The following is a 25,795-nucleotide window of genomic DNA, read 5'->3' as shown; positions in this document are numbered from 1 at the left end:
CCCTGCAGAGGCGTGGGGCCGGGCCCTCCGCAGGTCCCGAGCACTCCCCGAAACTGCGTGTGGGGCTCCAGGGGTGCAAGGCTGTGGGGTGGCTATGCTCGGCATCACCCGTGGGCACTGCAGGGTCAGAAATGGAGAACAAGTTTTCTGTTCCTGGGGCTTGACAACAGGCTCATGTGGCTGATTTGGGGGCTCGGAAACAGACCAAGCTGCGCGGCTTTGGGCCCAGAAACAGAGGTCCGGCCCTGCGTGTTTGGGCCTTGAGAACGGGCTCAGCAGCCGGGTTTTTTGGCTCCCAAATGGGCCCCGAGTCAGCTGGTGTGGGGGCCAAAAGCGGGAGCCAGCTTGACTGGTTTTGCAGGGGGGTGGGAGGGTGTTGGGGGCTGCGGGGGGCGGGCAGGTTGCGTGGAGATGGCGGTCTGATTGTGTCAGACGCCGAAGTTCGGGAGGCTGGCACGCAGCAGGCCGAACTCAACATCTGCGATGGTCTGTGGGGGGAAAGGCGCTTTTCAGACCCCACGTGCCCTCTTTGAGTCCAGCTCTTCTTTCTGCGCTGCTCAGAATAGTTGTTAAGTAATTAATCGCCTAAACTAACGGATATTTATTGGGCGTGTAACTCTGATGTTTAATCCTAATGCTCCAGTTTTGACAGCAGTTGATATACAACCTTATGGAAAGCCCAGACCGTTGCACGTAGCTGGAGCTTGTAAGGAGAAGCAGCTGAAATCAGCCGGAGCTTCAGTGTGGAGCTGGGGCTTCAACGAGCCAGAACTGTAGCAAGCAGCAGCTGGAACGAGGCGGGGTGTCCGCTGTCTGGAGCGTGCATTAGCCAGAGGCAAAAGTACCTGCGGCTGTAACGAGCAGGAGGCACGATTAGCTGGAGCGTCTTTTCGCTGGAGCGTCCGTCGGCCGGACTGCGCTCCCAGCACGGCGGAAGAGCGGCCGGGCGCAGGCAGGGCTGTCTGCAGCAAGCAGCTCCGAGCAGCAGGGAGGTGAGTTGTCCTTCTGCCAGCAGGGAGCCCGGCCTCTTCCCTCGGGCATGCAATCCACGCCGCGCTCCTCTCTCTGCTTGGAGGGTCTCTCCCGGTCCGTTCCCGCGGGCAGAAGCGAGGTGGGGGTCCCCCGTCTCTCCTGGGGCAGCCCCCCCTGCGAGGGGGCGCGGGCGAGGTGTCGTCGTCCCCTCGGTACCGCGCAAAGGGGAGAGAAACCGGCCAGCGGGAGCTCCTGGGGTGCAGAGCCCTTCCGGCAGAATCCTCCCCTGTCTTTTCACCGTTGGCTGGGTGTGACAAGCAGGTTAATTTCTTTGTCTCCTCTTCTCCCAGTGTCACCTTCTGCGTCACACGGAGAAAATCCTGCATGGTTAATTCCGCTTGCTGCTCAGGTAATCGCACGTATCGGGCCAGGGGAGCGGAGAGAAACACTTGCAAGTTCGAGGGCACTACAGATGCTCCACGTTAAACCCACGGAAAAGGCAAATTTGCTGCTAGTGCGGAAACGCTGATGGAAAAATTGCTGTTTAACAGATCGTGCCCTGTTCCTGAACTGGTCCCTTGATATGTTTTTGCTTCAGGTGAAAGAATGAAATTTCCTGTCTGGTAAATTCAGAGCTGCCTGTTAGCTTCTTCAGGGTCGAGTGTTTCTCTTCTCTGTGTTCATACTGATTTTATGGGCAAGTTGGAAATAGCCTTTTACTTTTTTATGTATAACTGAATTTTTAGGAATATGTGGTGTCCCTGTAGTCCATTTTTGAGCACCTAGATGCCAGCAGAAATGTAATGAGTGAAACATGATGGAAACTTGTACTTAAACTTTATTTTTATTTTATTTTTTTTTCCTTCCCCATTAAGAGTGTTGATGGCATGTTGTCCCGTGGCACGATCCCCATTCCGTTCAGTGGAGTCTTCAGTCTGGGACTTTTAAGTAAAAAAGTTTGTCCTTCCAAAAAAGGACTAGTCATTCATAGGACCAAGGCATAGACTTGGAGAGTCGCTTAAGTACGTGATCGGAATTAAAGCCAACTTTCAGTTGATGTTGCTGCTGTTGGTCTTTGCTTTCATTGATTTCTCCACCACTCCCTCATGGCTGGGAGCTCTGAATCGTAATGTTTTTCAGTCTCTAACACATTTCCACCCCCACCCCCCAAAAAAAGGAGAGGCAGTGTCTAAAAGTTAGTTTCCTCACAAATGCGTGAGCAAATAAAATTTGAGTTATGATGATTAAAACCATAAAAATGACACCAGTCTTGCAGATCTGGACTATTTCTGAGCAGGCACTCATCACACGCAAAAGTCGTCAGATCACCTGCGCTTCATGCTCTGACAAGACCAAATGCTGAGGCAGGGATGAGCTCTGAAAGAAGCAAAAAAAAAAAAAAAAAGAAGGATACAGGGTCACGGTTTTGTTTTGTTGTTGTTTGTTTTTTAGAGAGTGCAATATTGACTGGTGCCAGCCTGCAGAGCTCTTCTGCTGCCTGACCTCTCCTTCTCTTTTATGGCTGTAATTGTCATTTGGATAATTGTAGAAGAGCAATTAAGTTACTTGCTTCTGTGAATGTGCTGGTAATACCAGGAAGGCAAATGCTTGAACCAGTAGTGAATAACTTGGCTACAAGTAGAATTTCTGAAGGAAGAACAGCAGCAGCAACAGGAAGCAAATAGCAAGCGACCAAAAACTTGCGTGTGTCAAACACATCAAAGCTTTATTGCCGAATGTTGTTTGGCAATATGTTCCAAATGGCTTTTTTCTGTAAACGTAAATTTTCAGGAAGTTCAGGGTTGCGTGTGGCAAAACGTGTCCCTCTGCGTACACGTCCTGCTACGTAAATAGCATGGGTCAATGGCGAGTCCAGTGGCAGGGCTGCTGTGCCCTACTCTCGACGTTGCCGTAGTAGTGTTGCGGTATTTAGACCTTCAGGGACGGGCTGAGGAGTGGAAGGAGAATGCCCATTTTCTGTAAGGGCTCAGAATGCTGACCCTTTTCTCTGCCTGCCGCTCCCCTGTGCGTGAGATGAAGCTGTTTTATTTTGCTCCCTTGTTCCAGGTCAAATATTTCTGGAGCTGTTGCTGCTGTGGGTTTGCAATTGGTATTACTGCGTTTTTGTAGCGTTCTAGCGATGGGTCGTTTCTACTGTGGCGAAGCGTCGAGATACGGTTTTCGGTTTAAAGCGTCAGAAACTACGTTCACCGAAACCGGTAACTCGCGGCGCAGGTGAAACCGATCTGGCGCGTGCAGCTGTGCTCGCAGGGATGCTGGGTGGCTCCTCATCAAAACGGCAGGGTGCGTGTGTGGACATGCGTAGGGTTGCGCTCTGGGTCCAAGAGCGTTAACGTATTTTTGCTGTTGGAAGATGGAATGGAGCGTGTGCCTGTTAAATCTCAGAGCAGTCAAAAGCTAGGAGGGACCCTGAGCAGCGGGTTTGGTGGCACAACTGCGGTTTTAAAAGATCTTGACCGTTTGGAGCAACAGCCTGGAAAAAATCATTCCTTTTTTGCAACGAGGCAGTTCACAAGGAGAGATGTGTTGCTGTGCTCTCTAGCAAAAATACTCAACTTGGGACGTATAGGGTGATGAGGCCTCAGCTATACTAAGGCTTGAGAAAATGTATGTAGGTCTCTATGTCTGTCACCTGCGTGTATCTAGGAAAGTGAGTTCTAGTGAAAGTAAAGTTGCCAATGAGTCAAAAAAGAAAGGAAAAAAAAAAGGCACGGCTGTCTGAAAAATGCAAAAGCTCTAGTGGCCTGTGTCAACAACTGTACCGAAGATGACGCAAAAATACTTTTTCCTCCGCTCAGTTGTACTGTCTTCACAAACCTTCACAAAAAAAAAGGCAGCTTTGGATTCCTACCCAGCTCTGTGCTAATGTTTTTTTTTTCTTCTCTCAGCTGGATGTCAGCTAGCACCGTTTCACAGTGGTTGCCATGGAAAGATTCCGTAGTGGCCTGCATTTGAAGAATGTTTTTTATTTGAAGAATAAAATAAAGAGGATCCAGCCAGCAGCTGCAGACAGGAGATAGCCTGCCTCTCCAGGTGAGGATGGACCCTTCTTAGTGTAGTCCTCAGCAGATCCGATCACCAGTGTGCACGGCAGGGTCTGTATGCATAACCAAAACCACAGTACAGTCATGTAGTGTGTGTGTGCATGTGAGGCTGTGTTTCTAGGAAGCCTCATATTGTAAGAGCTGTAAGGCACCAATCTATTCTCTTAGGTGGATGACAGTCAAGTGACTGCAGCTACAGAGGAGGAAGGGAGAGGGGGAGAGAGACAGACATGTCTGAATGGTCAAATTCTCTCAGCAGCTCCAAGAGCGGGAGGTACAGTGAGTCCTGGACCCCTGGGGCTGTGTCACCCCTCTTCTGCATCCCAGTCCCTCCCTGCCCCCACCTTCTCTTTCTCTCACTGCTTTAATTTTTTTGTTTTTTCTTCCTGTACCTCTCCCTCTCTTGTTCTCCAAGTCCCCCTCTTTCTCTGTTGTTCTGCCTCTCTGTTTTCTTTTTCTCTCTGCACTTCTGACCTGTCCCATCCCTCTTTTTTTATCCTCTGTCTCTGCCCTGCAGCCCATCACTACTTTGTCTTTCTCCATCTATCCGTCTTATGCCAATCTTGTTAATTCCTCCCTGTCTGCCCTTTAGCCCTTCACGATTCCCGCCGCTCTCAGCTGTCTGATGCTGTGTCTCTATTTTTAAATTCCTTTCTCTGCCCTGTATTCTGGATACACTTTTACTTTCTTAGATTCTCTTGTTCCAGGTCCCTGTCCCTATGTTTTAACTCCTTCCCTCACTGTCCCATAGCCCATTTTTGTCTTTATTATTCTCTCTCTGTCTGGTTCCCTGTCCCTGTTCTTTATTTCCCCTCTCTCTCCCCTTTAGATCATCAGTGTTTTTGGTATTTCTCAGTCTCCCTGTTGTCCACCTCACTGTCCCCTTTTTTAATTCTTCCTTCTGCCCTGTGGCTCATCACTAGTATTTGTTTTTCTCCATCTCTCTGTCTGGTACCCTCTCCCTTTTTATTAGTTCCTCCTCTCTGTCCTGTAGCCCATTGCTACCCCCCCCCCCCATCTCTCTCTGTCTCCCTTTCCCTACTTTTCAATCCCCCCTCTCTGCCCTGTAGCCGATCACTGTTGTAGTGAGTTTGTGTGGCAAGCTGGGGCAGGGGAGTGGGCAGGGGCTGCAGGGGTGGGTTCTGTGAGAAGACACCAGGACTTGCCCCCATGTTGGGCACAGCCAGTTCCAGCTCCAAGATGGAGCTGCTACTGGTCAAAGCTGAGCCAACCAGCAACCCTGGTAGCACCTCTGTGATATTTAAGAAGGGCTAAAAAAATGCTGTGCAGAAGCTGTCAGCCCTGCAGACACCAAGGTCAGTGAAGAAGGAAAAGGAGGAGGTGATCCAGGTCCTAAAGCAGATTCCCCTGCAGCCTGCAGTGAAGACCATGGTGACACAGGCTGTCCCCCTGCAGCCCACGGAGGTCCATGGCAGAGCAGATATGCACCCTGCAGCCAATGGGGGACCCCTCGCCAGAGCAGGCGGATGCACCCAAAGGAGGCTGTGACGCTGTGGAGAGGAGCCCACATTGGAGCAGGTTTTCTGGCAGGACCTGTGGCCCCATGGGAGTGACACCACACTGGAACAGAAGAAGAACACGAAGAAGGAAGGAGCAGCAGAGACAACTTGTGATGAACTGACTGCAACCCCCCGCTCCCTCTCCCCCTGTGCTGCTCGGTAGGAGGAGGTAGAGAAGTCAGGAGTGAAGATGAGCCCAGGAAAAAAAGAGAGGGGTGGGGGGAAGGTGTTTTTCAGATTTGTTCATATTTCTCATTATTGTACTCTGATTTTGACTGACAATAAATTAATTTCCCCAAGTTGAGTCTGTTTTGCCTGTGACAGTAATTGGTGAGTGATCTCTTTGTCCTTATCTTGACCCACAAGCTTTTTTGTTGTATTTGCTACCCTCCTGTCTTGTTGAGGAGGAGGAATGATAGAGTGGCTTGGTGGACACTCATCAGCCAGGCAAGGTCAACCCACCACAGTTTCCTTCTGTCAGGCTCCCTGTCCCTATTTTTAAAATCTTGCCTATATTTCTTGTATGTCATCACTTTTGAAACTTCCTACCTCTCCATCCCTATTTAAATTCTTGCATGTTTCTTCAACCCAGTTGCTTTTTAAATTTTCTTGCTACTTTTCCCTCTCTTTGTCTCCCTGACCTTATTTTAATTTCTCGCCTGTGTTTCTTGTACCCTGTTGCTTTTCAAATTTCATTCTTATGTCTCCCTCTATGCAGCTTCATGTACCTACTTTTCGATTTTTGTACCCTGTTGCTTTCAAAATTTTCTTTCTATGTTTCCTTCTATCCATCTCCCTGTCTCTAGTTCTTAACTCCTCCCTCTCTGTCCTGTACCCTGTCACTTCTTACATTTTCTATCTACCCCTCCCTCCGTCTACCTGTTAGTTCTTGCCTATGTTTCTTGTATGCTGTTGCTTTTTGAAAATTTTCTCTCTACCTGGCTCCCTGTTTCTTTTTTCTAGTTCTTGCTGTTTCTTCTCCTGTATCACCTGAGAATGTTTCCCTGTCCCTTGTCCTGTCTTTATCTTCTTGTCCTGCCAGTCTTCCCCTTCTCTCCCTTGCTTCCTATTATTTATTCCTCCATCTCCATCCCTGTTCTGCTCAGTCTCTCTGCTCTTCTCTCTCTACACCGTTTTCCTGCTTCTTGTCCCTCTCTTGTTCCCAGCATCCAATTTCCTGGCTCCCTGTCTTGCACATCTGCATCCCTCTGTCCTTCCTCTTGCTTTTCGCTTCCCTTTTATCCCCCCATCCTGCTGCCTTTGGGCACTGAGCCTTGTAGCCAACTCATTGCCAGGATTTCTTATATGCATTAATGAATAAATTTTTCCTGCCTCCTCTGTCTTCCTGGATGTGGGTAGGTGCAGGGGCAGGGATGAGGTGCTGTGGGGCTTTGGCAATGGCCCCTGTTCCTGATGGGCTCCAGCTGGGGCTGGGATGGCCCCAGGTGTGGCCAGTGAGGCTGACGATGGGGCTGGCCCTGCTGTGTGAAGGGGCTCCAGCTGTAAAGGGGGCTGCCTGGGCAGGGGAACTGGCTGAGGAGGGAGTGCATGGGGGTCTGGCTGGTAGGTGCCTGCAGCAAGGAATGGCCAGTCCTTGTGGCAAGGAAGGATCCCTCTGAGCTGTCCCTGGCCTTTGTTGGCTACATGCGTGAGCCACCATGTATCAAAGCAAGCCTTGTGGGTGAGGAGCATTGAGGCGTCCGCTGCGTGCTGCCGAGCAGGTGAGGATCACGCAGCCGGCACTGGGGAGGAGGAAGGGGCAGAGGCAGAGAGAGAAGGGGCAGAGGCAGAGAGAGAAGCATCGGGGCGGTGAAGGTCTCCTGCCGGCACCAGGAGCTGTGGTGAGTCGCACGTCCTCTCCTCTACATCCTGGCCCACCTCTGCCTTCCTTCTTTAGACGTCTGCTTGCCTCCCTTCCTCTGTTTCCCTCTCTGCCTGCCTACCTATGTGTATGGCTCCTCAAAACTTGTTATTCTTCTGTCAACTCTGCCCAGTACCCTGTTGCCTTTTAAATTTTTAATATGCCTCTCTCTAACCAGCTGCTTCTCCCTGTTTTTTATTTTTTCTGCACCGCCTTGTACCCCATTACTTTTAAAATTTAATTTCTATGTCTTCCCCTCTCTGTCTCCCTGACCCGATATTTTAATTCCTCCCTCTCTGTCCTGTACCCAGTTGCTTGAGACTGGCTGGGCATCGGTCAGTTGGTGGTGAGCAATTGTTTTAATTTGCTGGGTTTTTTTTCCTCGTACAACTTTAAAAAAAAAAAAAGTCTTTTTAATTATTAAACTTTTTATATCAACCCATGAGTTTCTCACATTTACCCTCCCGATTCTCCCCCTATCCCACTGTGGTGGAGTAAGTGAGCAGCTGTATGGTACTTAGTTGCCAGCCAGGGTTAAACCACGATGCTACATCCACTTTTATGAAGCTGCCTATTGCTATCTTTAAATTATTTTCTGTCTGTTGTGTACCCTGTTGCTTTGAAAATTTGCTTTCTATGTCTACTTTTATCCAGTTCACTGTCTTTATTTTTTATTTTTTTCCTCTCTGTCCTGTGCCCCTGTGTCACTTTTAAATTTCCTTTATATTTCTCAGTTTTAGTTCACTGTGGTATTTAAATTTTTTTTTTTGTCCTGTACCCAATCACTTCTTAAATTTTCCCTCTATGTCTACTTGTATCGAGCTGTGTATCACTGTTTTTTAATTCTTTCCTCACTATTGTGTACCCCGTTGCTTTTTACTTTTTCTTTCTATGTCTACTTTAACCTATTCACTGTCTTAAAGTTATTCCTGTCTGTCATGTAGCCCATCACCTTTTAAATTTTCTTCCTATGTCTGTTTGTTTAATTAGCTGTCCCCATTTTTTAATTCTTTTGTCTCTGTCACATACCCTGTTGTGCAGGTTTTGGCTGGGATTGAGTTAATTTTCTTCCCAGTAGCTAGTATGGGGCTACATTTTGGATTTGTGCTGAAAACAGCATTGATAACACAGGGGTGTTTTTGTTATTGCTATCCAGAAGGTAGTTCTGGTAGAAGTTAGGTGGTATGCACAGTCTTGCTAGAAATGAAGCATAACCCCAGAGCGTTTTGGCTTTTTTATAGGAAACTAAAGCACATCAATTTTGATAACAACATTGTCATTGCATTTAATGAGCTAGTTTCTTACATAGTTTAGAAGGGCATCTATCGTTTTCTATCTACACCCCAGAAAAATTAAGTTTAATTCCCTACCCGGTCCCATTGCTGATGCAATAGTTGTAGCTGTAGTACAGGAGCAAGTAGTGTCATTTCCTGGGGGGGTTACTTTCTATGTTCAGGGCTTTGCTTGCTGTTAATTTAAGGCAGGTGAGAACAGTGCTGCTGCTCCTCCAGCTGACTTTATAACTTCTGGTGGTTTGCCCTTCCCCTTTCCCAGGTGATTGTGCTAAGGGTGGTGGGCGGAGGCTCGGGGTATTTGAGCCACAGCCTCTGCTGAGGGAGCTTATTGTGCTCCTGGGTTTCTCTGGTGTTGGTGCTCAGCTCTGCTTTGAGTCCTTTGCAGCTTTTGAGCTGGCTCAGCCCTTTGGGAAGAGATGTCTGCCTGAGGTAAGAGCTTCAGGACCAGTCAAGGTTCAGCAGCATGTGTGGTAGAAGGTAACACTTGTGTGCAGCTTTTTTTTTTTCTTTCTTTTTTTTCAGGTCAGTAATTTTGTTTTGAGTGTTCAGGGGTAGAAAGATGGTTTAATAGTATGTATTGTTTGGTTTTGTTTTTTTTTTTTTTAATTCTTCATGCATTGTGTTTTCCTGGAATTCCCAGCTTCATTGAAAAAGGAGCCTTGTTTTTTTCACCTGTTCTGCTGTATGCTGTGTAAGTTGCTGATATCTCTCTTAACGGGACCGATGGTGACATTGTTTAGCAGGGGTTAGGGTGAGCGTCTTGTATGCATCTGTATATGGAGTTTTAGTATTTCTGAAGAAAGCAGAAGGGTCGTGAGGCACAGTGCCTTTCAGGGTTTGGGATGCCTTTCCTCATTGCCCACAGAATGCCATGTTGTCCCTAGAATCTTTGCAGCTTGTGGCAGGCCCCTCGTAGATTACAAGCCTTGGGACTTGACTTTATTTTGTGGGCATGTAGCAGAGCTCAGAGTCTCTGGGAAGCTGTAGGTTAGGAGGTGCCCCCAGAATTTGGGATGTGGCTCAGAAGAGGGGCTCCTGAGGAGTAGCCGCTGAAGGGGGTTCAGGGGTGCAAATCGAGGGCAGGAGGTGTCAGGAAGCAGTGGGGTTCCTTTCCTGACGGTTGAGGAGAAGAAAAGGGGTTTCTAAAGTTTTGGGACTGCTGGGGAAAGGGAGGAGGGTTCACCAGCCTTTCTCAGATGAGTTTTGCAGTTGGATTTGAATGTCATAGCATCGTAGAATGGTTTGGGTTGGAAGGGACCATACAGATCCTCTAGTTCCAACCCCCCCAGGGACACCTTCCGCGAGACCAGGTTGCTCAAAGCCCCATCTGACCTGGCCTTGATTGCTTCCAGGGAGGGAGCATCCGCAGGTTCTCTGGGCAACGCGTTCCAGTGCCTTGCCACCCCTAGTGAGAAACGTCTTCCTAACACCTAAACTAAATGTACCCTCTTTAGGACTAAAGCCGTTACCACCTTGTCCTATTGCTGTACACCCTTGTAAAAAGTCCCTCTGCAGGTTTCTTATAGGCACCCTTTACGTACCGTGAAGTCTGCTATAAGGTCTCCTGCAAAGCTGCATGCCGGTGAGGGGTCCGAGAAGGTGAGGCGGTCGTCAGCCGGGTTAGTGTTGAATAGCAAAGTATTACGGGGCTGCTTGGTTAAGCATTTACCTTCTGTTTTGGAGGCGCTGTGCGGGCCACCTTTGGAATTGGATGAGCGTTTGAGGTGAGCTGTGGATTAGTGAGGAGGAGCATGGGGCTGACAACTTCTCACGAGTGCCGTGCTAACTTGGTGTCTCTTGGTACCTTAGGTACCACGAGTGACGACGGCTGCGGGGCCTGAGTCTGGAATGAATGGGGAAGCGAACACGGTGGCACTTGTGAGGAGGGGGGAGTTGGGAAAGTAGTTGGCGTTGGCCAGCGGGATGCTTACTCCCTTTTCTGAGTTGTTTTTGTTTGTTTGTTTATTTGTTTTTTTCATTGCAGATGTTGAAGAGCAATGTGTCCCCTTGAGGAACATCCCAATTAGCCCGTGTGGTTTTGTGGAGGATGGATTTGGACCCTCGGCCCTCTGAAAGCTAAGTTGAGGGACCCGGGCTGGGGAGAGGCTGGGAGGAAGGGACAAAGCTGGGAATTGCAGGGAGGGGTTTTAAAGTTAGCGCAGGAGAGAGGGCTTTCCCAAAGCAGTCGCCTTTGCGCAGGCGAAGGGAGCGGGTTGCTTTTCAGCACGAGACCTGTGTGTGGCAGGCAGAGCAGTTCCAGCCTGTGTCCGCGGTGGCGTGCAGTTTGTGTAGTCTGTCTTGTGCGCTTAGACCTTCCTTGGGTCTCAATGTCCTTGTCGTGCTTTGCGCCGGAAGAGCGCAGCATGCGCTTCGGGTGCTGTCCCTAGCGTCTCGAATGCCCGTACTCATCGGCCCGGTGCCAATTGGGTGCTTCTCTTCTTGCGCTCGGAGCTCTAAAGCATGGATCGGTCTCGGCGGGTTCCGGTCGGTCCTTTTTGGCAGCGTTCTTCTGGGCCGCATTGGCAGCTCTGCTCTCTAGCTGTCCGTTCTCTCGGACTGGGACTATTTCCTCACATCCTGACATCCTTAGGTCTCGACGCCAGGCTTCTGGTGCATCTGTCGTCTGGGTTTTGACAGTGCCATCTTGTAACGGGCTGTTCCGTTCGACTCCTCTGGGTCTGCCGTAGAGCCTCCTGGCCTCGCGGTTGTGGCTCCTTAGGTCATCTTGCCCGACGGCGCCTCCCGTCCGGGAGTCATTCTTCTTGCCGAGAGTTTTCTCTCTCTTTGAATCACCTTGTCGGTAGCGTTCCAAGTGGCGACATTCTGCGCACGGGTGTGTTTGGCTTGGAGCTGCTCTGCCCGGGGATGTAGAGTCAGGGGTAGGTGGAACAGTGATAAGAGTCTATGGGTGAAATGTTGATTTGCCTTAATTGTTTAGGCAAGGGTTGTACAGTCATCTGGGATCGAGTAGGCATTGGTGGGCTGTGTGGACAGCAACGCTGAGATCTTTTTTACGGAAATGATTGTAGCCGGATCGTCCCAGTTAGCCCATGTGATTTTTGTGGAGGATGCATTCGTACCCTTGGCTGTCTGAAAGTTAAGTTGAGGGACCCGGGCTGGGGAGAGGCTGGGAGGGAGGGACACAGCTGGGAATTGCCGTGAGGGGTTTTAAAGTGAGAGTAGGAGGGCAGGGCTGTCCAGGAACAGTCCTGTTTGCGCAGATGAAGGGAGCAGGTTGCTCTTCAGCCCGAGACCAGCATGGGCCGGGCAGGGCAGTTCCAGCCTGTGTCTGTGGTGGTGTGTAGTTTGTGTAGTCTGTCTTCTGTGCTTAGACCTTCCTCAGGTCTCAATGCCATCATCAGTCTTTGCGCTCAGGGAGCGTGGCATGCGCTTTGGGCACCATCCCTAGGGTCTCGAATGGCCTTACTCATCGGCACTGTGCCAGTCGGGTGCTTCTTTTCTTGCGCTCGGAGCTGTAAAGCGTGGATTGGTGTCGGAAGGTTCCCACCGGTTCTCTTTTGCGGCACTCTTCTGGGCTGCTTTGGCAGCTCTGCTCTCTAGCCATGTGTTGTCTTGGACTGGGACTTCTTCCCTGCACCTTGATGTTCCTAGGTCTTGATGACAGGCTTCTTACACATCCATCATCTTGGTTTTGACAGTACCATCTTGTAACGGGCCCTTACTTTTGCCTCTTCTTCTTTGGGGCTGTCGTAGAGCCTCCTCGCTTTGTGGTTTTGGGCGCTGTAGGTCAATTTGCCAGATGGCACCTCTTGTCTGGGGGTCATTCTTCTTGCTGAGAGTTTTCTCTCTCTTTGAATTGCCTTGTCTGTAGTGTTCTGTGTTGTGTGTGTTTGTGCACGGGTGTGTTTGGCTTGGAGCTGCTCTGCCCAGGGATGTAGAGTCAGGGGTAGGTGGAACAGCGATAAGACTCTATGGGTGAAATGTTGATATGTCTAGATTGCTAGCATTGAGGGTTAAAAGATTTTTTGAGTCATTGCATGTCAGTAGGGGAGTGGATTGCAAGTGGATTGTGAGGTAGAATATAGTAAGGCAGTAAGTGGACATGGGTGTTAATACTGTTTATGTGGACACTTTGTGGTAAGCTTCTAGAAATGGTTAAGGCATTGAGGTTTTTGGTTTTGGAATCAGTGGGAAGCAGGTGTTTGGAGCTGTGCAGGATTTTTTTTACGCCGAGGGTGAAGTGCGTATTCAACAGTTTTGTGTGTTGGTTTTGCAGGTGATCACAGGGCACAAGGCGTTTGAAGGAACCTCGCATTTAGGCGATGTGGTTGCTACGAGGTTGGACTGTGATAAGTGCCACTATGAAAGCTCAGTATCTGGTTGAAAATCTGTGTATGGCGCAGATGGGACGTGTTGAAGAGTTGCTGTAATGGAAGGGTAGTTTGTGGGGAGCTTGGAAAGAGGTTGGGCTGGGGCCAGGGGTTTTGCAGGTAGGGCAATTTTTGAGGCCCTGGGTGCTGCGAGTAAGGGGCGATGGCCCCTTGACACTCTTTGGCGGTGGGATGGGTTAGTTGAGAGTGAGGGCTAGTGTGCGTGTGATCTGAATGAGTGGTGTGTTGCGAATGTGCGTAACTTTGTGGGGTTATGTGGTTTAGCTTTTTAGTGGTCTCTTGCAGGGTGCATGTAGAGATGTTTGTTAGGCAATTAGGAAAAAATAAAATACAATTAGAATAAAAAATCCCCAGCCAGGGGATTTTTTTTTTTTTTTTCCCCCAGCTGCGTTTTTTTTCTCCTGGTCCTGGCCATTCTGTGAGGAGATGTTCATGGCCAATGTTCGGACAGGGGTCAGGCTCGGGCCGGGGTTTTGGCAGGGAGGGCGATTTTTGAGACCCCTGGTGCAGCACGCACAGGGCAATGGCCCCTTGAGGGTGGCAGGCAGTTGGATGGATGAGTTGAGAATGAGGGCTGGTGTGCATGCAATGTCAATGAGTAGTGTGTTGTGAATGTGTGTAACCTTGTAGGGTTATGTGTTTTGACTTTTTAATGTTTTTTTCCTTTCTGGTTGTACAGGTGAGATGTTTTCCAGGGAATTGGAATTGAAAAAAAATACCATTAGAATAAAAAAACCCTAGCCGGGAGATTCCCCCCCCCTCAAGCCGGGTTGTTTTGTTGGTTTTTTGGGGGGGTTTTTTTTTGGTTGTTTTTTTTTTTTTTCCCCAGTCCTGGTTGTTCTGTGAGGCGATGTTCATCGCCAATGTTCGGATGGGGGTCAGGCTAGGGCCTGGGTTTTCACAGGCAGGGGGATTTTTTTCAAGGCTCCTGGGAAGAGTGCTCCCATGGAGTGCTCCCCTGCAATGTAGTAATTGCCAATTAGCGCAGGGAATTATGTTGGTCAGCGGATGGTCTTTGGAAGACAGTTGAGGATTTTGCAGGCGAAGGGTGGGGGGAGTTGGACTAGATGGCCAGCATGGAGTAGGCCAGGGTTGTGAAGTGCGTGACTGTAACTGTATTTTTCCTTGGTGTGTTTGTAAAATATTTGGGTGCTCTTTGTAGTTTGTGATATAATGATATTTTCCATTTTTTGTTTTTGTGCCAAGGTGTGGAAAGGGACAGTCTGTGAAGAGGAGCGGAGCTAACTCGTTTTCTACTTGAGAACAGGGATCGTGGAGGTAACGTCACCTCAGGGAGGAAAACTTCTGGATGTGCAGCAACAGACATAATGGTAGTGACAAATGTGGAAAAGACTGATACCTTGGAACATGGTCTGTAAACTTTGTATTTAAATACCATGTGAAACAATAATAAAAAGTAGTAGCATATGGCACTGTCCCTGGGTGTAATTTAGTAAAAAAAAAAAAAAAAATTTACTATTATGGTGGAAGCCATTCTGTATTGCAATTTTTGAAGTTGCTGTTGTACAAATGTATTGTAAAACTATTGTAAAAATGTAAAGTTGCTATTGTGAAACTGTATTGTGAAACTTGGAAGTTGCTACTGTGAAACTTGGAAGTTGCTACTGTGAAACTTAAATCTAAAACAAAAGAGCAGTAGCAGATGGCTCAGGCTCTGGGAGTAAAGAGTTATTAAATGAAGGTAAAAAATTTACTCCCAGGGCAGAAGCCATTTCCTACTGCAACTTTGCAGTATTGCTACACGTAACCTTAGATTTTGCAGTACTGTAGCGCTTAAGTTTAGGTTTTGCACTACTGCTGCGCTTAACTTGCAAATTGGCACTACTGCTGCGCTTAACTTGCAAATTGGCACTACTGCTGCGCTTAAACTTAATTTTAAGTTTAAAAGTAAACATTTTTAAAAAAAAGCAGTAGAAAGTAGTAGACTCCCAGGGAGCAAAGAGTTAAAAAAAAAAAGAAGAAAACACTTGCTCCTGGGCAGGAAGCCAATTTCTACTGCTGCACCAAACTTACATATTCTTAATATTTTTTTTAATAGATTATCTACACCTTCCCCACCCACCTACCACTTCATGAGGTATAGTCTACCCCCAAGCACCCACCTCTGGTGTTAATGGGTTCCCCCCACCACCTGCCCTGGGATTACCAGGCCCTGCCCCAAGCACCAGGCCCCTAATTAGCAGCCCCACCCTCAGTAGGTAATCCTTCCCCAACCACCACCCCCTAATTAGGAGCCCTGCCCCCACTACCTACTTCATCCCTGAGCCCACCCCCTACTTTGCACACCCCTACACCCCCCCCCCCCCCCCCCCCCCATGCAATAATTAGAGTAAGCTGGAACTCTCCCCATAGTGATCAATTAGGGTAACAGCTGCCAAGTGCCCCATCCCTACAGTTTTAGTTAGCTCAAGGTAGGGTTAGGTACTATGTGGACCTAGAACCCCACCCTAACCCTAATGAGGGGGAACCCCCACATTATACCCCCCAGTGCTCTATGGTTAGGGGACCTCTTAGACATAGAACCCCACCCTAACCCCAATGGGGAACCCCCACTTAGGCCCCCCCCAATCTGTAGGGTTGTGGTTAGGGCTCTGCAGGGCTATGGATAGGGGGGGCTAGGGTTAGGGGTCCCCGGGGTCTGGGGTCCCTGCATTCACAGGCACTGTAGACCCCAGGGACCCCCTAACCCTAGACTGTCCTAACCCTACCCTGGGGATCCCTAACCACAACCCTAAACACCCATAACCCTAGCATTGTAGAACCCCAGGCTGCACTACCCCTAGGCCCATGGAACCTTAGTCCCTGGAAACCCTACTGTTGAGGAACCCTAATTAGGGTTACAACAAGTGGGTGGGGCCTCACCAGAGAGCAGTATGAGCGGTGGGACAGTGCCCCCTGGTGGCTGGATGTGGGTTAGGAATTAGGCGTTAGGGGCTAGGATTAGTTTTAGGGCTGTTAGTGTTTAGGGTTAGGGGGTTGGGTTAGGGTGTCTAGTTAAGGTTAGGGGCTCAGGTTAGGGTGTTGATTTAAAGGTTAGGGTGTCAGGTTTGGGGTCAAGGGTTAAAGGTCACGGGGTCAAGGTCAAATGTCACCAGGGTCATGGGTCAAAGGTCAGGGGGTCAAAGGTAATGGGGCCAAAGGTCACAGTGCCAAGGGTCAAACTTCATGGTGGTCAGGGGTCAACAGTCACAGGTCAGGGGTCAAAGGTTTAGGATTAGGTTGTCAGTTTAGGGTTAGGGTTTAGGGATAGGGTTATGGTGTTAGGTTAGGGGGTTAGGGTGTCAGGTTAGGGTTACTGTTTAGGGTTTAGTGTTAGGTTGTTGGGTTAGGGTGTCAGTTTAGGGTTAGGGTGTCCAGTTAGGGTTAGGGGCTTAGGGTTATTGTGTCATGTTAGGGTTAGTGTGTCTGGTTGGGGTGTCGGATTAGGCTTGGGGTTAGCATGTTAGGGTTAGGGGTTGTTAGGGTTAGCATATCAGGTTAGGGTGTCATCTTAGGGTTATGATGTTGGGTTAGGGGTTAGGCTTGGGGGTTAGGGTGTCGGGTTAGGGTGTTGTCTTAGGGTTAGGTTGTCGGGTTAGGCTTAGGGGTTAAGGTTAGGGTTTAGGGTTAGAGGTTAGGGTGTCAGGTTAGGGCCATTAGGGTTAGGGTGTCAGGTTAGGATTAGGGTGTCTGGTTAGGGTTAGGCTGTTGGGTTAGGGCGTCGGGTTAGGGTGTTGGTTTAGGGTTAGGGTGTCGATTTAGGATTTGGGTTAGTGTGTCAGTTTAGCGTTAGGGTGTCTAGTTAGGGTTAGGGGGTTAGGGTTAGCGTGTCTGGTTGGGGTGTCAGATTAGGCTTGGGGTTAGCGTGTTAGGGTTGGGGTTAGTGTTAGGCTTAGCGTGTCAGGTTAGGGTGTCATCTTTGGGTTATGATGTCAGGTTTGGGTTAGGAGTTAGGGTGTTGTCTTAGGGTTAGGTTGTCGGGGTAGGGTTAGGGTGTCAGGTTAGGGTTACAGTTAGAGTGTTGGGTTATGGGTTAGGGTGTCAGGTTAGCATTAGGAGTTAGGGTTAGAGGTTAGGGTGTCGGGTTAGGGTTAGGGCCATTAGGGTTAGGGTGTCGGGTTAGGGAAGTGTGTCGGGATAGGGTTAGGGTTTTGGGTTAGGGTGTCGGGTTAGGGTGTCCTGATCCAATATCGGGGAGGGTTGTTAAATGATCCCGAGAGTGAGATGAAGACACAAACGAGGTCAGATGCTGTACAACCTTACAATTTTTATTTCCTACAATAACCAATAGCTGCGATAGAACAGAGTGAGGAAGGAGAAAAAGAGGCAGACCTAAGCAAGCGAACGGAAGAGAGGTAGCAAGACTAGTTAGCACCACCACGAAGCCAGCAACGTCCCGCTGAGTCGGTTCCGATGCCGGTGATGGAGGGTCGGGTTCCTCTGCTGCCAGTCAGGTGTCTCTCCTTGAGAGCCAGGTGTCACAGTCCTTCTGATGTTTTCCATGTTCGGGTCTTCCGTTTTTGAGAGGGGAGCACGCAGTTCTCTTATTGTCCCAGTCCCCACAATTTTTTGGAAAAGTCCACCCATTTCCACAGAGCTCATTACCCTATTGGGCAAGCACAGCTCGGCAGGCGTGGGTGTGGTGGTTTCTTCGGGGATGTCTTGTGCGTACTCCCCTACAACAGCAGGATATTGGGGCAGCAGCACCGTGAGTCAGCAATTTAGCACAGTCCCTCACGTTCTCCCCTACAACAGCAGGATATTGAGGCAGCACCAATGTGAGTCAGCAATTCAGCACAGTCCCTCACATCCACCCCGTGGCTCAATATTGCTGTCCTCATGGTGGCATAGAAAGTAAAGGTGTAGAGAGAGAAAGAGGGAAAAAGTGCATGCTACAACGATATAACCAAGTTAACAAATTTCCATAGTACAGCAAAAACAAAAACGAAAGGTTAAAATAAGATGATTTGGCTTTTCGAGGCTTATTCTATGTTACTACAATACTTCTATATTAAGCAACAACATGGACGAACAACAATATCATAACACTTATCTTACTTATAACATTCCTAAGTAGGTTAAACAACAGCATCTAATAACCAATAACATCTTCTTAGCATATCAGAACAATTAACTATTATAAGTTTGACTAACTCTACAATATTAAAGCATATCTCAGGGTTTCAAAGAGTCAATAACAGAACATGGCGACCGTTCGCATGGTGAACAGCTACAAGGACAAAAGAGAAGTATTAAAAGAACTATTAAGATAACCATTATTAAAGCAAAGGCTATATAATAAATTGGAATCAATGCAAACACATAGTCATACTCCGTCATTTTGCCGGCAGTATGCTACAAAACGGTCTCAGCTCTAGCAGTCCACGCGGTTTGCCAGCGTTAGAGTCCGCATGCGCGGCGGAAAAGCTGTTCTCTATGCCCCCTTATCCTCAGGTACATGCGCCATTTGGACCTAGAAGCTTTCCTCCCAAATTTGAACAAAGGTAAATGAACAGTAGTCCTACATAACAATGATTAACCACTATTCCACTAAAACACATCTTAAGATAGCAATAGCAATAACAATATCTACTAAAACGTGTCCCCGGTCGGGCCTAGGAAGGTGCTCCTGGTCTTCCGGAACGGGGAGGGGGAGAGGGTGGTTGTCCACACAAACAAGTACTATTACAAGATGGTTTACCCAGACCCTTACAAGACCAATACATGCATACCACAAAGAAAAATATAGCAAAGACCAACAAAATAGCTGCCACAAAGTTCCAAACCCACCCAGTACACTTACAAGCCAAACACATATATATCGAAAAAGACCACAAAACAACTGCCACAAGGTAGAGTATAAGAAGGGTATACATTTTGGCTAATTACGGAGCTAAAAATGGTGGTGTGACTAACCTGAGTGAGAAGGGGCGTTTACGCAGTTCCATGCCCCCAGCCCAGAGCGCATGGGCCTAAAAATTTGATACAGTTGCACGCTTTGATTGGCAAACAACACGAATCTGGTTTACACCATCAGGCGAAGCAGCAGGTACAAATTGCATGTTAGATACAACGTGTTGGATTAATTGAATAAAACAGGGAATAGCACATGGCACAAACATCAAAGCAACAAATGCACATAACAGGTAAAACAGAAGCTGTTTTACCCATGATGCTCCAGGTAACCAAGACCATAGATTGCCGTTCCATCCGTTCCATGTTTGAACGGGGACATGGGCTAGTTTCCTGATATCTGAGGTCAGTTGAAGAACTACTTCACCTACATCGTCTATTTCTAAACAACAATTAGAAACATTTAATTTCCCACATACTCCTCCCTCTTCAGCTAGTAAATAATCCAAAACCATACGATGTTGAAGGATTGCAGCACGCATCTGTCGAGATTGTTGGGTTAAAAGGTCTATAGCATTAGCAGTTTTATTGGTAATAATTTCTAAAACTGCTTGCAATCGAATTATGCGGTTCAAATTATAAGTCGGTTCTTGTGCCCCTGATATTGGTTCACTGGGATTCCAAGTGGCAGGCCCATAATGCTCAATTATTCTTTCAGGGGGCCACTCATTTTCCCCCCACCTTTGTGTTCCTCCTATTTTAACGTCAACATCTCGCTCGCTACGTGCAATCCTTTCGTTTCCCAAATTGTCATATAGTCTCACTCCCAATCCAGGGCCACCCATCTCTGGAAGAAGGAAAAACAGAGGTCAGATAAACCCTATATAACAAATCCCTGACCAATTCGCTGGTAGTTGTTTGTAGGCAGTATGTCCGCAAATCCAATAATGGCCCTTTCTGGCTTTGGCACCGTTAGCAAATGGTCCATCTGAAGTCTTTGGCAATTGGAAGTAAGTTGTGTTCTCATTTCCCAAAGGACTGTAAAATTCAGTTGGTCTGTTGCTGTTTGTCTGGCCGGTACAATACCAGGCACCAGTATGGTTCTTCCACTTACAAATTTGATGATAAACATGGCTTCTAGACCATCGGAAAGAGAAGGTTTCATTTTTGTTCGACCAAAACCCTTTGAATGCTTTACTGTGTCCGGTTTCGTCCAGCCAAATCCATATGTAAACCCCTGCCTCTTTATTAACCAATCGATGTGTGAGTGTCCTTTGACACCTGCTTTCTCCGACATTGACCCCTCCCTTCTGGGTGCGATTTAAACAATATCTACCCACAGTAGGAAATTGAATTGGCCATGTTTCGCCATCGTCCCAGGTGGTACTGTCAGTTTCACTGTAATTGCTTACAAGTTGTGCTGGAGTGAGAGACGTGGAGGTCCATGGCCAACTTGACAACCCTAAAGGTCCTCCACAAACCCAACAATGACTCAGATTAAAGGCTTGGCTTACAGCTTTTGCTAACAGGACAAATTCATTGTCCTTAAAGGGATCATATGGGATAAGAGGAGGTGGGGGAATTGGTTTCCCTTCACCCTCATAGATAAATCCCCAACATAACATAATTACGAATAACATTGTGTCTGCTTCTCTTCTTCTGTGGGTACATCTGTGTTGCTTGCTTCTCCCTGAAAGTGAAACAAAAACAAATTTGCTTCTCGGGTTAGAAAGAAGGGACAATCCATCTAGTATGAATCTTATTAATTTTTCCACAGGCATCTTTGGCCTTCCAGGTATATTTGTTAAGGGGTGTGTCCAACACCAGAGGCACGGTGCCCACTGTGGGAAGTTCGACCAGGACAGGTTGTCCCGGGAAATGAGATGGGTTGCTGCGGTGGTCAGGACCATGCGGGGCTGGCATGATTGTTGGAGCTTTTGGGCAGAATGCTGTGATCTTTGGACATCCATTTACTCCCCAGCGACTATTAACACTGGTCACTGCATCCCACACTCTCTCAGTCCATCCTGGCTTGTGCGGTTTGAGAAAGCGTTTTAGCAGACCGTTTGTTCTTTCCACAATTCCATTTGCTTGTGGGTAATACGGAGTATGGAACACCCACGAAATTCCCTCCTGGGCTGCCCATTCCTGGACTACTTTGCCTGTGAAATGTGAGCCATTATCTGATTGGACTGATTGTGGCTTGGGGAAAATTCCAAACCATTCTTTTAGAGCTTTTATTGTGCTTTCTCCTGTTGCCTTAGCACACGCTTTAGCTTGCACTAGTCCAGATACTATCCCCACACCTACCAGTATGTAGTATTTTCCCTCTGACCTCCGAAAGGGACCGATATAATCAATCTGCCAAGCCTCCCATAGGCCTTTTCCCTCTCTCAAATGCAGGGGGTCACCCTCCAGCGGGTGTCTGTCCAAACGGACGCGGCACTGCTCCCAGGAGGACACGCAAGTTTTACATTCTTCCCTGGTAACTGCCCACCCTCGGGCTTGTGCTTCACAATAGAGGTCTTTAGCTCCTGAATGTTTTCATTTTACATGTAGCCATTCTAACAGGCGTTCCCAGTTTTCCACTATCTGGGTGCTTTGTAGGAGAGCTAGCCGGGCCAGTTCATCCACTTTAGCATTCCATTGGCTCACCGGGGCATCATCTGGTTGGTGAGATGCTACCCATGCTACTGCAAATTTTCCTTGTCTAGCAATGGTGAGAATATCTTGCCATTTTTCTTTTTGCCATACAGGTATCCTCCTATTGACCTCCCACCCGTTTTGTTCCCAGAATGGAAGCCATTCAGTGCAGCCTTTAAACACAGCATAAGAGTCAGTATAGATATAGACAGAAGAAGCAGACTGAGCCTCGTGCTGGAAGACGCTCCACACAGCAATTAGTTCTCCTACTTGTGCACTACCTATTCCCTCGGTAATGATCTGTTCCTTGGTATCTACTTGACATGCCACAGCTCGATATTTCCAGACTTTTCCCTCTCGCTTTGACGAGGCATCCGTGAACCAGACATTTTGCAATTGTCCAGAAAACGGAGGAGATAATTCTATTACAGGGAAAAGCTCGGAGGTGTCTCTATCTCATCTTGTATATTTAACAATTTTGCGGCTCCTTCCGATACAGAAAAGATTTCACAGTAGTGTTCTATTTGTGCATACCACTTTCGCACAGAGGCTCTCTGGGCCACCCCGTCACGGGGTGGAGTTCCTGCCAAAACTGCTTTGATCACTTTAAATGGACCTCTGAGCGCTATAGATTGTTGCCGGATAGTCCATTCGGCTTCTCTCAAAGCTAAACTAACTACAAATAGACCCTTTTCCCAAGTCGTGTACCTTTTTTCAGCATCTTTAAAGCTACGAGAATAAAACCCAATGGGCCGAACAGGCCCCTCTGGACCCTTTTGCCACAAATGGATTGACAGTCCAGTCTTGGCAAATCCCCACTCAATTTGAACTGGGTCTCTTGGGTGAATGGGACCAAGAGCCTGATAGGCATTCACTTCAAGCACCAACAACTGTAAAGCCTCATCATGGACCTGAGTCCATTCCCACTGAGCTCTCTTTCGCAACAAGTCATACAGGGGTCTAGCAATAATTGAGAAATCAGGAATGTGTTTCCTCCAGAATACGACCAACCCTAGTGCATGCTGTAAGTCTTTCTTTGACTCTGGCATGTGGATCTGATCGAGAGAGGAAAGGGTATCCAGTGGGATACACGTCATGCCTCCCTTCCACCAGATTCCTAAGAATTTTACCTCACTCGAAGGAGTCTGGATCTTCTCAGGTGGAATTGTCAACCCTATACTTTCCAAATGGGTGATGATGGCATTCTGGGTTTCTCTAACTTCTTCTATCTGCCTTCCTCCTATGAGCACATCATCTATATATTGATAGATCTTTACCTCTGCTTTTATGGGAATTGTTTCCAACTCTTGTGCTAGAGCATGGTGAGCCAGCATGGGGGAGTGCTTGTATCCTTGGGGCAGTCGTGTCAAGGTGTACTGTTGTCCTTCCCAGGTGAAAGCAAAGCGATCCCGGTCCTCAGGTTGTAAAGGGACCATAAAAAACATATCCTTAACATCGATTGTTGCCATGACAGGGTGGGATTGTTCCTGAATGGCAGCAATCAATTCAGCAATGTTTGGTACAGCAGCTGTTAGTGGACCTGTGTTGGCATTGAGCCTCCTGTAATCTACTGTCAATCTCCATTTACCGTTTGGTTTTCGGACTGGCCATACTGGGGAGTTGAAGGGGGAGTGAGTAGGAACTAAAACCCATTGTTTCTTTAAATCCTCCAAAACTGGCGCGATTCCTTCTCTTGCTCCTAGAGGCACTGGGTAGGGTTTAACATTTGTCAGTTTGGAAGGGGGAAGGGTAGGTGCTGCTTGCAATAGACGCACCTCCATGCTAGATATTTTGGCTAACTGTCTAATCTGAGGGACACCAAAAGACCATGAGTTTCCCTGGGTGTCACGCCACTGTCTACCCTTCAAACCATCTATACCTAAAAGGTTCATCTGGAAAGAACCTACAGCCACCATGGTATTAAGAGGATTTTCCTCCCCTGGCAACCATAGTGTTGCCGGAGTCATGGACACTGATTGTGTTTTTCCAAAGGCATTTAAGACAATCAGATTTTTAGATGGGGCCGAAATCCCACATCGTTCTGCCTCAGTCCGCCTTAGTGCGGTAATTTGTGCCCCAGTATCAATTAAAAAGGTCACTGGTCTTTTCTTTGGTCCTACAAAGATAGTAATCAGTAAATCTCCTTTTGCATTGCAGGTGAGTTGTTTAAACATCCACCCTCCGCCTCCCCCCTCACCTTCAGGGGGCGGAGGATCTAGTTTCCCGCCACCTTCTCCTCCTTAGTTGGCTCATCCTCAAGGTTTATCGAGGGTGGGGCACTAGGGTTTGGTTTGGAAACGGCCTTTCGCCCTGACCAATTCTGCACAAGCTCTTCCAATCTTTGGTTCGAGAGCCTATCCATCAAGTCCCGGGGAATGCCTTTCTGAAGCCCTAGCTGCCACAGTCCCTGTCGACTTAGGGATTTCTCTCTTCCAGAGGCTAATTGCCGCCCACTAAGTTGCCATACGATCGTGTTTCCAGTTCTTTGAGATGATCCACTAACAGGGCTGAATTTTCTCCCAAAGTCAATCAACTCCTGAGCTACCTCTCCCCATGTCCACACTTTTCTCCCTGGCCGCCGATGGTCAGGGGACATTCTCCCCTCCAGAGTGGACATAATCCTTTCTCCGTTGGGGGTGTTGAGAATTGTCCCTCGTAGTTGGATCCCTATTGGTCTCGGAGAGTCGGGGAGTCCCCGTATTAGAATACTCATCCTCTCTGGGTCCACAGGCAGCAGCTTCGGGGAGCCCTGATCAGGCTTGAGCTCCCGGTCATACATCGTCTGGATACATGCCGCCTTTTGCACACTTTCCACTAGCTGATCCACTGTACTGGTTATGGCAAGGGGATCTCCCCTTTCCATGGGGTTTAACCCTCCAGCCCAGTACGCAGCTCTCTGAGTCAATGACCATGGGGCCCGGTAATCACCAGTTGTTAGAAACACACCTGGACCCCAATATCCTTCTGCTTCTTTCTCTGACAACAAGATTCCATCTCCTCCTGACAAAGACACTCTCCACACATACTCCGTCTCAGATTCCTTTGCCATCCTTGAAAAATCTTTTCTCAATTTTGTTAACTCAGTTGCTGTATATGGGGCTTCTTTAGTGATAACCTGAGGACAGTCATCACTACTGTCCTCATACACATACTCTGTTTTAATCACCGGACACACGTGGGGGGGGCTCTCTATGGTCTCTTTTGCCCTTTGCAAATCCCCCTGAGGACAGATTTGCTGTGTCCTTTTCTCCACAGGCGGCGTCTCTACCTCCGCCTCTATATTCACCTCTCTCGAAAGTTGCCTTTTCAATTCTTTCGTTAAAGCCTTAACAAGGTTCCTTTCCCCCTCTAACAACTGTTTGCTTTCTTGCAATTGTTCTTGCAGGCTCCCGATCATAACACTTCGACCAGACTTTTGCTTCCTCTCTTCCATTGCGGCTGCCAGACTCGCTCCTAGCACCGCACAAATTATTGCTTTTCCTTTCCCCTTTTTAACCTTAGCTTTCTCCTGCAAGACTCTTATCTTATCCACCACACTCTGTGGTTGAAACCAGTGGTTTCTCGCCTAGTATTGTCCCTGGACTGAGGGGCAAGATCGGTAGTCCTCCAGAATCACAAACACCAACAATTTCCCGAGCATCCATTTTCTCTAACACAAATCAGGCGGTCTGCGTTCTGAGAGGGTCTCCCTCTCAGAAGGACACACTATCCAATTACAGATCAACACAACTAGAAGGGGGTAACGTCTTGAGAGGGTCTCACAATAGTTCCTAATTCCCCCCTTCTCACTCTCAAGAGCACAGACTTCAAAGCCACACACTAACTTAAAGGAGGGGGGTTACATCCTGAGAGGGCCACACATGAGTATCCAAGTTCCCCCTATTCGCTCTCAGGAGCCAGACTGCACATCAACACAGAAGTTCCACGACAAATTAGTACAGCACTCTCATCTCTGGGGATCCTGTCCGTGACGCCAATTAAAATGTCCCGATCCAATATCGGGGAGGGTTGTTAAATGATCCTGAGAGCGAAATGAAGACACAAACTAGGTCAGATGCTGTACAACCTTACAACTTTTATTTCCTACAATAACCAATAGCTGCGATAGAACGGAGTGAGGAAGGAGAAAAAGAGGCAGACCTAAGCAAGCGAACGGAAGAGAGGTAGCAAGACTAGTTAGCACCACCACGAAGCCAGCAACGTCCCGCTGAGTCGGTTCCGATGCCGGTGATGG

The 25,795-nt window shown here is 48.1% G+C and overlaps 1 long non-coding RNA gene and 1 pseudogene across 1 annotated transcript; one reads left to right on the top strand and one right to left on the bottom strand.

Moving 5' to 3' along the window:
* Nucleotides 1-2,939: 2,939 nt before the first annotated feature.
* Nucleotides 2,940-5,861, top strand: LOC138684120 (uncharacterized). Its single transcript, XR_011323538.1, has 2 exons — nucleotides 2,940-4,026; nucleotides 4,206-5,861. It is a non-coding gene; the product is annotated as an uncharacterized lncRNA (long non-coding RNA).
* Nucleotides 5,862-23,776: 17,915 nt separating this feature from the next.
* Nucleotides 23,777-25,201, bottom strand: LOC138684118 (uncharacterized; annotated as a pseudogene).
* Nucleotides 25,202-25,795: the final 594 nt, after the last annotated feature.

This window comes from Haliaeetus albicilla, unplaced genomic scaffold, assembly GCF_947461875.1.
Source record: "Haliaeetus albicilla unplaced genomic scaffold, bHalAlb1.1 scaffold_128, whole genome shotgun sequence".
Classification (NCBI taxonomy): domain Eukaryota; kingdom Metazoa; phylum Chordata; class Aves; order Accipitriformes; family Accipitridae; genus Haliaeetus; species Haliaeetus albicilla.
This window is presented reverse-complemented; position numbering and strand designations above follow the sequence as displayed.